An 11,882-nucleotide genomic window follows, 5' to 3' on the forward strand; every position below is an offset into this window, starting at 1 on the left:
ATTTTAGGTAGGTTATAACGGTCTGTGTGATAGCCCGTCACTCAGATGACGACATAACGATAAATTTTGTTGATTTTGGATATTTTTAAGGTGTAGTTTTGTTCTAAAGCCTTTGGAAGTTTATCTAAATTGCCTCAAACATGTATGAAATGTATTTTTCATTACTATACTTTTGTTCTCAAAAATTCCTATGCTCAAAATTTTTTCGAAACACCAAAGCCAAAGTTCATCTTTCAAGATTTTTCTTAAGATTCGTCACTAAGGTATGTAAAGTTATCTCCATGTGTGGAAACACCTTGTTCTTCCTCACCAACTACGTTGTCATGGTTTCAAACAATCTTACATGAATGAATTGGGGTAAAGACAAAACCCCATATTTTTGAATTGTTCATGAATCTTTATGAAACTCGAAGAATTCTCCACGAAAGTATTTCAATTTCTTGATAATTCTTTATCCATGTGTTTTTCTAAGATTTTCTGCATTACCCATGAGTTTTTCTAAGATTGATTACGTAGAATTATGAATGATTATTGAAATAATAAATTCTTATCTTGATGTAATGACCCTCTTGGTCATTTTTGTGTCTTGACTTCTGTGTGTCGTTTAGAGCGTTCCTGTAGCGACCCCAAGTCATTTATGACTTGCTGGGACTGACAGTTCGGTCACCTGGTCGTTCGCTTGGTCTTGGTGTGAGTTTTTGTGTTTTGGAGCTTATGAACCTTGAACGATCATTTTCGATCAAAAGTTCAAGAAGATGACATCGGAATCCAATTCTGACGATTTCATCAGCTCCGGAAGGGTCATTTTAGGCTAGTAGCATGGTCGACATGACTCCCGAGGTTTTCAGTGTGAGTCGGTGTGATTAGGCGTAAGCCTTTGAATTTTGGCTTAAGTTTGACTTTGGTCAACATTCTGAGTAAACGCGCTCGGATGAGAATTCCGTTAGTGCAGTTAGCTCCGGAATGTCGAGTTTGGTCTAGATTGACCCTTCTTTTGTGTCCCGAGGTTTTCGATATCTTTTCGAGCCCTTTTGTGGGTTTTGACTTAAAATGGCCTTTGAAAGTGGGACCCACTTTTTATCGAAATGACCTCTGATGGAAATTTCGACTGCGCCGTTGAGTCTGGAATATCGAATTTGGTGTGGTTGCATATCTCGTTTGCGTGCACGGGGTTCCGAACGAGATCGGAGTACCCCGTCGGGGTTTTTAGTTATTGGAAAAATTGCAGAAAATCTGCAATATAATGCAGATTTTCAGCAATATTTCCAAAACTTCAAACTCTCTTTACTCTCTCATCTTTCATCCGATTTGGGCGATTCAAAAGGCAAAGTTCTGAGATTTTTCGAGGGAAACGCGTTGGTGAGCTCTGATAGTGGTTTGGAGTTCCCGTTTGAGGTAAATTCGCGATGAAACCTGACTGCAGTGCCTTTTTCGAGTCCTTGTTTTTGGTATTTTTGTTTTGGTCATATCTCACTCATTTTAGCTCGGTTTTGGGTGATTCGAAGTCCCACGTGTTGAGAATTGTCTTGGCTTCATTGTAGAGTGTTCAAAGTGTGCTGGGCACCTTTTGATTTTCGTTTATTTCGAGTTTTGGCTGCTGCAGTAGGGTTCTTTTAGTAGATTAAAGTGGGTTTTCTTGCTTGTTGGTTTTTGCTGTGTTTTGAGCCTCGGATTGTGTTCCATTTTAGGACATAAGTTTGGGATGCTGTTTAGGGTCTCTTGACGGAGTCAAATTCGGACAGTTCGGTGCGGGTTCCACGATTCCCGTTTTGACTCCAAAATTGACCTGTCTCCGTTTGTTGTGATTTTGGTGTCTAAATAACTGTAGTAACGTTGTGACTCTATATTTGATAGCGGGGCAGCGTTTCGAGACTGTTCGGAAAGGGAAAGCTCCGGTAAAGTGATTTTGAGAGCGCGCGATCGGCCTTAAGGTAGGCTACGGCTTTCCTTCTTTTAGATTGAGCTTAATTGTGTAAAAACACGTTGATTGGAGTGAATTGGGGGTGGGTACCAGTTTACTACCTTACTTTGATTAGATACCTCATGTTAGGATCGATTGGCCATATTTCGGGTGTAGTATCATGTTATCCGGTTTAGTAGAGTTGCATGTCTATGTGCTAAATGTTATTGTATGCTTGTATGCTTTGTATTGTATGCCTTAGTCTAGGTTAGGCTAGCATTGCCTTAGACTTATGAACTGTGTGGGCTGGATAGCCTTGACTTTCTGCCGACGTCGTTCGGATGACTTAGCTCCTTGTAGACTGGAGTAGCAGACTTGAGTCTGATAGTTTAAGCCTTATATTAGGCGTTATCGCTGCTTGCTGCACTTCTGTATTTTCTCCCTCGCATTCTGCGGTTCCGGCGCATTCTCGAAGGTTTGGTGCATCACTCGAGGCGTGGGATTGAGATAGTATAGGCTTGGAGCCTTTTCTATGATTTCTTAGAGTGGATGGCGTTCCACGGTGAGTATTGTGGGATTGAATCCTATTGGAGATACCATCACCCCCGGGGTTGTTCTTTCTAGCTGGGCTGGGAACGTATCGCTGGATGGGTAGACTCGGTGATATCGGCGATCGCCCCCGGGCCTCTCTTTCTAGCTGGGCTGGGAGTGTGCTGCTGGCTGGGTGTCCCCGGGTCGCTCTTTCTAGCTGGGCTGGGAGCTGACTGCATGGTAGGACGACTCGCGATATCTACCTCACTCACGGGTCCCTCTTTCTAATTGGGCTGGGAGTGGACTGTTTGGTTGGGTGCCCCCTAGGGTCACTCTTTCTAGCTGGGCTGGGAGTGCACTGCTGGCTGGGTGGAGTCTGATGGATTATCTTAGTTACTTTGGGCTGAGAGCCCGATTTTCTTCTTTCTCAGTAGACTTAGCTTTTCCATGTACCTGTCGAGCTTATGGGGGTTCGTTCAGGTTTTATTTAAGCTTGTGCACGAGTGTACCTTCTGGGCTTATGGGGGTCCAGTTAGGTTTAGTCTAGTTGTACTTAGTTTGTTTCTGGTATGCTCGTGTGCTTTCTTTTCTTATCCGTTTGACCTCTCTCTGTCTAGATTCTATCCTTTCTTATCGTTTTTACCCGTTTTGCTCAGTCGGCCTATGATGCCTACTGAGTACCTGTTGTGTTGGTACTCATGCTACGCTCTGCATCTATTTTGTGATGCAGGTCCCAGTACTAGTTACTAGCGGTGATTAGTTCCAGCCTTCTTTTGCAGTTGTGATTCGGAGACGAGGGCGACCACTTGGCGTTTTGGGGTTTGTTCTGTCTCATTCTTTTGTTTTAGCTAGTCTTGTTGCCTTTGAGACACGCTCTGTTGTGGTCCACTTTTGGGACTTGTACTCTTTATTAGATAGCTCTGTACTAGTGACTTTCAGGTTTTGGGAGGGATTCTGTATATATTTATTTTGGGTTGCTTCCGCCTTGTTATCCTTGTTTAGATTATTGTTTTCGCTAGTTTCTGCCCTTTTGCTCATTGCTTGATGTTCTGGGTTACGGGTTGGCTTACCTACTGGTAGGGTATAGTAGGTGCCATCATGACTCGAGAAATCGGGTCGTGACAAATTGGTATCAGAGCCTCAGGTTCACCGGTCTCACTTGTACAGAGCTAACGTCTAGTAGAGTCTTGCGGATCGGTGCGGAGACGTCCGTAACTTATCTTCGGGAGGCTACACGATGTCCTTAGAAAGATTTCCTCTTTTGTTTCACTTTCGTGTAGCATGTGTCTTATTGGTTCCTTAAGATCTCACTTGTTTCACTCTTTCGCAGGATGGCTCGCTCGCGAGGTGGCGCGGCCGAGGGTGATGCACCTTGGCCTGCAGACAGAGCCCCAGCTTGGGGTAGACGCCGACCCCGAGATCGAGAGAGGGCCGCAACATCAGTCCAGGAGAGAGAGGAGGATCCAGAGCTAGTAGCAGACCCTTCAGCACTTCGTATACCAGATCAGCCAGTGGGGCCAGGGCCATCCCAGCCGCCACCCGGACTAGTTTTGACTCCAGATCTCCAGGCCGCTATTGCTCAGCTCTTAGGTGTGCTTGGGGGGATGCAGCAGCCACCTGCCCCAGCTACACCAGCACTAGTACCGCAGGATCAGCCTTCAGTGAGGGCACCTCAGGTCCAGGTACCACCTGAGGGAGTACAGCCCTTGGCAGCGGATAGACCTATGCCGCTTGAGGACCAGAAGATGCTTGGTGTGTTTCTCAGGTTGACACCACCGAGGTTTTCTGGGGCTGTGGGTGAGGATGCCCACGAGTTTCTTACTACTTGCCATGAGAGGCTTCACACTTTGGGCCTTGTGGAGTCTAGAGGGGCCGACTTCATTGCTTACCAGCTAGATGGGCCAGCCAGGCAGTGGTGGTGCACATTCATTCAGACCAAGCCAGTTGGATCTCCACCGGTATCATGGGATGAGTTTTCTGAGGCCTTCTTGGCCAAGTTTATCCCTCGTAGCGTTAGAGACCGCCTCAGGGATCAGTTCTGCAGGTTGGAGCAAGGTTCCATGTCGGTGGCAGAGTACGAGACTAGGTTCCACGAGCTCTCCCGTCATGCCGAGATGATATTACCTACAGAGGAGGAGAGAGTTAGGTGCTTTGTTCGTGGGTTGAGATTGCAGCTTCGGCTTGAGACCCAGTCCTTAGTTTCTGCGGGTCGATCTTTTTTAGACGTAGTTGACCATGCTAGTACTATGGAGCATCTTCGTCGCGAGGCCCAAGGGGGCAGCGAGAAGAGGGCTAGGCATGAGGGCAGCTACAGTGACTCCCGCCCTAGGTCTAGGGATTATCATGACAGGGCCGGACGACGGTTTCGACAGGGTCAGTTTAGCAGACCTACACAGGCCTCTCTTCAGGCATCAGATGGTGGTCGGAGTGAGGCTAGTTCGAATCAGGGCCGCGAGGTGTTTCAGTCGGGTTCTTCAGGCCATGCTAGTCGTTCTTATGGGAGTCGCCCTCGACAGGGTTGCTATGAGTGTGGTGAGATGGGTCATTGGGCCAGGGACTGCCCTCAGCATAGTTGGATTGCTCCCGCTCTTCATGTAGCTCCCCCAGCTTTACCAGCACCTCAAGTTAGAGGCCGTGGTCAGGGTCAGGATCGTAGAGGTGGTCAGCAGGGTATACGGGGTGGTCCCCGAGGAGGCAGGTCAGGTGGTAGGTCTGATGGTCAGGGCAGAGGCAGACATAGCCACTTCTATGCAGCTCCAGCGAGGGCGGAGGCTGAGGCGTCAGACGATGTGATCACAGGTACTATTCTTTTATGCCAGCAGCCCGCCTTGGCTTTATTTGATCCAGGCTCTACTTTTTCGTACGTTTCTGTTTACTATGCCTCTCGATTGAGTATGATGTCTGAGCCTCTGGTAGCGCCGTTGCGTGTGTCGACCCCCGTGGGTGAGTCTTTAGTAGTGGATCAGGTATTTCGATCTTGCTTAGTTACTATCCAGGGGCGTGACACCCGGGCTGACCTTATATTGCTTGACATGGTTGATTTCGATGTGATTCTGGGCATGGATTGGTTATCCCCTTATCGCGCTGTTTTAGATTGCTTTTCTAAGACCGTTACCTTAGCCATTCCCGGTATTCCTCCGGTGGTGTGGCAGGGATCTCGTAGTAGCACACCAGTTGGGGTTATCTCTTTTATTCGTGCTAGGAGGCTAGTGGCTAGCGGATGCTTATCATATTTGGCCTATGTACGTGATGTGAGTAGGGAGGTTCCTCCGGTTGAGTCAGTTCCTGTTGTTCGTGACTTCATAGATGTGTTTCCTACTGATCTACCTGGCCTACCCCCAGAGCGTGATGTTGATTTTCCGATTGAGCTTGAGCCAGGTACTCGCCCTATTTCTATTCCGCCATATCGGATGGCTCCTGCAGAGCTCAAGGAGCTCAGTGTTCAGCTTCAGGATCTCTTGGGTAAGGGATTCATTCGGCCTAGTGTATCGCCTTGGGGTGCCCCAGTCCTCTTCGTGAAGAAGAAGGACGGTACTATGCGATTGTGTATTGACTACAGGCAGCTGAACAAGGTGACGGTGAAGAACCGTTACCCCATGCCTCGTATTGATGATTTGTTTGATCAGCTTCAGGGTGCCGTGGTATTTTCTAAGATTGATTTAAGATCCGGCTACCACCAGTTGAGGATTAGGGCAGCGGACGTCCCTAAGACCGCATTTAGGACTCGTTATGGCCATTATGAGTTCTTGGTGATGTCGTTTGGGTTGACTAATGCCCCTGCCGCCTTCATGGACTTGATGACACGTGTGTTCAGGCCATACCTTGATTTATTTGTCATTGTCTTCATTGATGACATACTGGTATACTCGCGGAGCCGGAGTGAGCATGAGCAACATTTGAGGATAGTGCTCCAGACTTTGAGAGATCAGCGGCTTTATGCCAAGTTCTCAAAGTGCGAGTTTTGGCTTGAGTCTGTAGCCTTCTTGGGGCACGTGGTGTCCAAGGAGGGTATTAGGGTTGATCCGGCGAAGATTGAGGCTATTCGTGATTGGCACAGGCCCACCTCTGTGACTGAGATTCGTAGCTTCGTCGGATTGGCAGGCTACTATAGGCGTTTTGTTGAGGGATTTTCTACTATAGCAGCGCCTTTGACTCGGTTGACTCGCCAGGATGTTCCCTTTGTTTGGTCAGAGGAGTGTGAGGCGAGCTTTTTGAGGCTCAAGGAGTTATTGACCACCGCTCCTATATTGACTCTTCCAGTTGAGGGCGAGGGCTTCACGGTATATTGTGACGCATCCGGCGTTGGTTTGGGTTGTGTATTGATGCAGCAGGGCCGGGTTATTGCTTATGCGTCGAGGCAGCTTAAGATTCATGAGCGCAACTACCCCACCCATGACTTAGAGTTGGCGGCGGTAGTTTTCGCACTTAAGATTTGGAGGCACTACTTGTATGGAGTTCGATGTGAGATCTATACCGATCACAGGAGTCTTCAGTACATCATGAGTCAGAGGGACCTTAATTCGAGGCAGCGTCGTTGGATTGAGCTCCTAAAGGACTACGACCTCTCTATTCTCTATCATCCGGGCAAGGCGAATGTGGTAGCGGACGCCTTGAGCCGGAAGGCAGTGAGTATGGGTAGTCTAGCCTTCTTATCTGTTGAGGAGAGACCCTTAGCTTTGGACATTCAGTCCTTAGCTAATAGCATGGTTCGGTTGGATATCTCAGATTCTAGATGCGTCTTGGCCTTTATGGGAGTTCAGTCTTCTTTGCTTGATAGGATCCGTGGTTGCCAGTTTGAGGATGATACTTTGGTGGCCCTTAGAGATCGAGTGTTAGCGGGTGATGGTGGTCAGGCTACCTTAGATCCTGATGGAGTGTTGAAATTTGCCGGCCGCATCTGTGTTCCGAGAGTTGGAGATTTGATACAGTTGATACTTTCTGAGGCCCATGAGTCTAGATACTCTATCCATCCAGGCACAGCGAAGATGTATCGCGATTTGAGGCAGCATTACTGGTGGAGTGGCATGAGGAGAGATATTGCTGACTTTGTTTCCCGTTGCTTGTGTTGCCAGCAGGTAAAGGCCGAGCATTTGAGGCCTGGTGGTGTGTTTCAGAGATTACCCATTCCGGAGTGGAAGTGGGAGCGTATCACTATGGACTTCATTGTGGGGTTGCCTCGGACTCCTAGAGGTGTTGACAGCATTTGGGTCATAGTTGATCGATTGACCAAGTCAGCACATTTCCTTCCTGTTCAGTGTTCATTTAGCGCCGAGAGGTTGGCTCGTATCTACATTCGGGAGGTAGTTCGACTTCATGGGGTGCTAGTTTCTATTATATCAGATCGGGGTTCTCAGTTCAAGTCCAGCTTTTGGAGGACCTTTCAGGATGAGTTGGGCACTCGGGTTGACCTTAGCACAGCTTTCCACCCGCAGACGGATGGCCAGTCGGAGCGTACTATTCAGGTCCTTGAGGATATGTTGCGGGCATGTGTTATGAACCTATTATTTCATTAGAAAGGGGAAATTATGTTCTTAAGGGTCAGTTTGTATCTTGCCTAAAAGCTAGGAAAATGAATTCTAAGGGTTGCATTTATCATCCGTTTTGTGTTATGGATACAGAATCTGAAACCCCTACTCTTGAGTCAATTTCGATTTTTAATGAGTTTTCGAAGTGTTTCCTGATAGTCTTCCCAGTATTCCTCTCGAAGAATAAATAAACAAGTATTGACCTTCTCCCATATACACAACCTATCTCTATTCTTCCTTATCGTATGCCCCCGATAGAACTTAGGAAATTAAAGATACTTATTAGATAAAAGATTTATTAGACCAAGTATCTCACCATGAGGTGCTCCGATTTTGTTTGTTCGAAAGAAGGATGGTTCCCTCCGAATGTGCATTGACTATCATCAACTGAATAAGGTCACAATAAAGATTAAGTATCATATTCCAATGATAGATGACTTGTTTGATCAACACCAAGAAACGAGTTACTTCTCTAAGGTTGACCTTCGGTCGGGTTATCACCAATTAAGGGTGAAGGAAAATGACATTCCAAAAATGGCTTTAGAAACGTAGTATGGTCATTATGAGTTATTGGTTATGTCTTTTAGGTAGACTAATGCCCTGATAGCATTCATAGATTTGATGAATATGATCTTCAAGAAATATCTTGACATGTTTGTAATTGTGTTTATTAATGATATTTTAATATACTTATGGAGTAAGGATCAACATGTTGAGTATTTCAGAATTGTGTTGTAAATTCTCAAGAATAGTGAATTGTATGCTAAGTTTAGCAAATATGAGTTTTGTCGAGGTCAGTTGCTTTTCTTGGCCATATTGTCTCCGGTGGAGGCATTCAAGGTGATCTTAAGAAGACCGAGTCGGTTAAGAATTGTCCTAGATCTTTGTCCTCTTCAGATATACAAAGTTTCTTAGCTTTGGCCGATTATTATAAAAGGTTTATTAAAGAATTTTCCTCTATTGCTTCGCCTTTGACAACTTTGACTCAAAAGAAGGTGATTTTTTTGTGGCCGGAAGCTTGTGAGAAGAGTTCCCAAGAATTGAAAGATAGACTTACTTCAGCCCCTATATTGACATGACCTAAAGGAATGGATGGCTTTGTAGTGTATTGTGTTGCTTCACAGATTGGACTTGGTTGTGTTTTGATGCAACATGAGAAAGTCATTGCTTATGCTTCAATGGAATTGAAAGTGCATGAAAAGAATTATTCGACTCATTATTTGGAGTTAGCGGCGGTAGTGTTTGCTCTAAATATTTAGAGGCATTACATATAAGGTGTTCATGTAGATGTGTTTACCGACCACAAGACTCAAAAGGATTTGAATCTTCACCAAAAGAGATGACTTGAGTTATTGAATGATTAAGATAGTGTCCTTTATCATCCGGGTGACGCAAATGTGATGGTGGATGTTCTTAGTCAACTGTAGATGGATAGTGTTGCTCATGTTGATGATGGAAAGAAAGAGTTAGTTTGTGATGTTCATAGGTTGACTCGATTGGTTGTGCATTTGGTTGATTCTAATGAAGATGGAGTCAATGTTCAAAATGGTTTGGAAACGTATCTTTTATTGGATGTGAAAGATATGCAAGATCTTGATTATTTAGTTATGGTTGACTTGAAAAGTCAATTTCCAAAAAACCCATTAAGGCTTTCTCCCAAGGGGGAGATGATGTCCTTCGATATCAAGGCTGGTTGTGTGTTCTGAATGTTGATGAGTTGAGAAATCTGATTTTGACAAAAGCTCACAGTTCTCGGATTTCTATTCACCTGGGAGCCACCAAAATGTACCACAACTTGTGGGAGGTCTATTGGTGGACTGGGATGAAGAAGGATAATGCAAAATTTGTGGATAAATATGAATTGTCAACAAGTGAAGATTGAGTATAAGAAACCGGGTGGTTTGACTCAAAATATTAGCATTCTTACATGGAAGTGGGAAGATTTGAATATGGAATTCATTATGGGGTTGCCTTGTATGCGTCATCAGCCTGACTTGATTTGGGTTATTGTGAATCAAATGACAAAATCGACTCACTTTCTGCTACTAAAGACTTCATTTTCAGCAGAAGAGTACACCAAGTTTATATTCGGTAAATGGTGAGGTTACATGGAGTTCATGTATCCATTATCTCCAATCGTGGTACTCATTTCACATCTCAGTTTTGGAAGTCATTTCAGAAGGGTCTTGGTACTTAAATGAAACTTAGCACGACTTTCCACCTTTAAACAGATGACCAAGTTGAGCATACTATCGAGACCTTAAAGGATAAGTGAAAAGCTTGTGTGATTGATTTCAAAGGTAGTTGATATGATCATTTACCTCTGATTGAGTTTACTTATAATAATAGCAATCATTATAGTATTAAGATGGTTCCATTTGAGGCTCTTTATGGTAGGAGGTGTAGGTCTTCTATTGGTTGGTTTGAAGTTTATGAGGCCACTTTAATAGGGCCTGAGTTTGTGCATGAGGCTTTGGAGAAGGTTCGACTAATTCATGAAAGGTTGAAAATGGCTCAAAGTCACCAAAAGTCTTATGCTAATGTTAGAAGAAGAGAGATTGAATTTGAAGTTGATGATTGGGTTTATTTGAAAATCTCGCCTATGAAGGGTGTGATGAGGTTTGGAAGAAAGGGAAGCTTATTCCCCAATATGTATGCCCATATTAGATTGTGCAACATATTGACAAAGTTGCTTATGAATTAGAGTTACCTAATGATTTAGCATCAGTACATCATGTATTCCATGTCTCTTTGTTGAAAAAGTTTGTTGGACATCTGCCATCCATTGTACCTTTAGAAAGTTTGGGAGTTAAAGAAGTTCCTTCCGTGAAAGTTCTTTAGAGAAATCAATTAATTTAGGGTGCTACTTGAGAGGTCGAAGCCGATATGATGTCCCGGTATCCTCATCTCCTTCCCTCCACTCCTATTCTAGCTTGAGATATTAGTTCTGCATGGTTCATTCTTTCGGATTCATAAGTTTTAGTCATTCTCATGTTTCCATATGCATGCATGTTTATGAAAAACTTGATTTTTGATGTTACGACTTAGCTTGGAGTGATTCTCCATGTTTATGTGCATTATGATGAGATTTGCATTCATGTTGAGTTTTGAGTTTCTCTCCTACTCTATTCATGCTAGCTTGAGTCTCATTCGAGGACGAATATATTGTAACACCTCAGAAATTGGAAAGTTGAAAGGAAAGGAAAATTCAAATTTTAGCACTGAGGCAGTGACAACGAGTCCTATCTATGGACTTTAGGAAGTCCTATAAGTCGTAAACGGGAAGTCATATGGTGGAGTCAAGTTTTAGAAAATTCTAGTTACTGAACTTTGATCCACGAGTAACCAGGACGATTCGTAGGAATTTGGACGTGTCGTTGATGGTACTCATAAAACTGGACCAAACTTAGTGAAATTTTGGACTTGAATTTGGGTTCTATAGAAGGGTTGTACGGACTGTAGATTGAATGACGGATTATAGATTGATCTCGTGGGAAGTTGAAGGAATTTTACATTTCTAAAGTTGATTCTACGGTTGACCAATATTGACCGTCGAAAGTCCTACAGACCGTAGGTCTAAACCGTAGAAGCCATCCGACAGTTATTCTTAAGAGTATTTGGATCATTTTCTATGCATGTAGTACCTATACTATGTTGTTTTGACCCAAATTCTAAGACCTATAACTACTTTTCAACTTCTAAATCTACCCAAACCCGTTCATTTTCTAAAATCCCTAATATTAATCCAAGTTCATTCTCTCCAAACTCTCTCAAGCTTCAAGGAAGAAATCTAGGGTTCAAGCTTCAAGTCTACTTTTTCTTCCATTGTTTTTGGACTTTGTTTATCAAGGTGTGGATTGGATTCCATTCATTCATTTGGTTCCAAAAGAAATAAATTCTCCCAATGAAATCTCACCTAAATTTGA

General features: G+C 44.2%; 1 pseudogene; it reads left to right on the top strand.

The window, feature by feature from the left end:
• The first annotated feature begins 2,268 nt into the window (after positions 1-2,268).
• LOC125863684 (uncharacterized) lies at positions 2,269-10,797 on the top strand (annotated as a pseudogene).
• Positions 10,798-11,882: the final 1,085 nt, after the last annotated feature.

The sequence above is a fragment of the Solanum stenotomum genome, chromosome 5 (genome assembly GCF_019186545.1).
Source record: "Solanum stenotomum isolate F172 chromosome 5, ASM1918654v1, whole genome shotgun sequence".
NCBI lineage: Eukaryota > Viridiplantae > Streptophyta > Magnoliopsida > Solanales > Solanaceae > Solanum > Solanum stenotomum.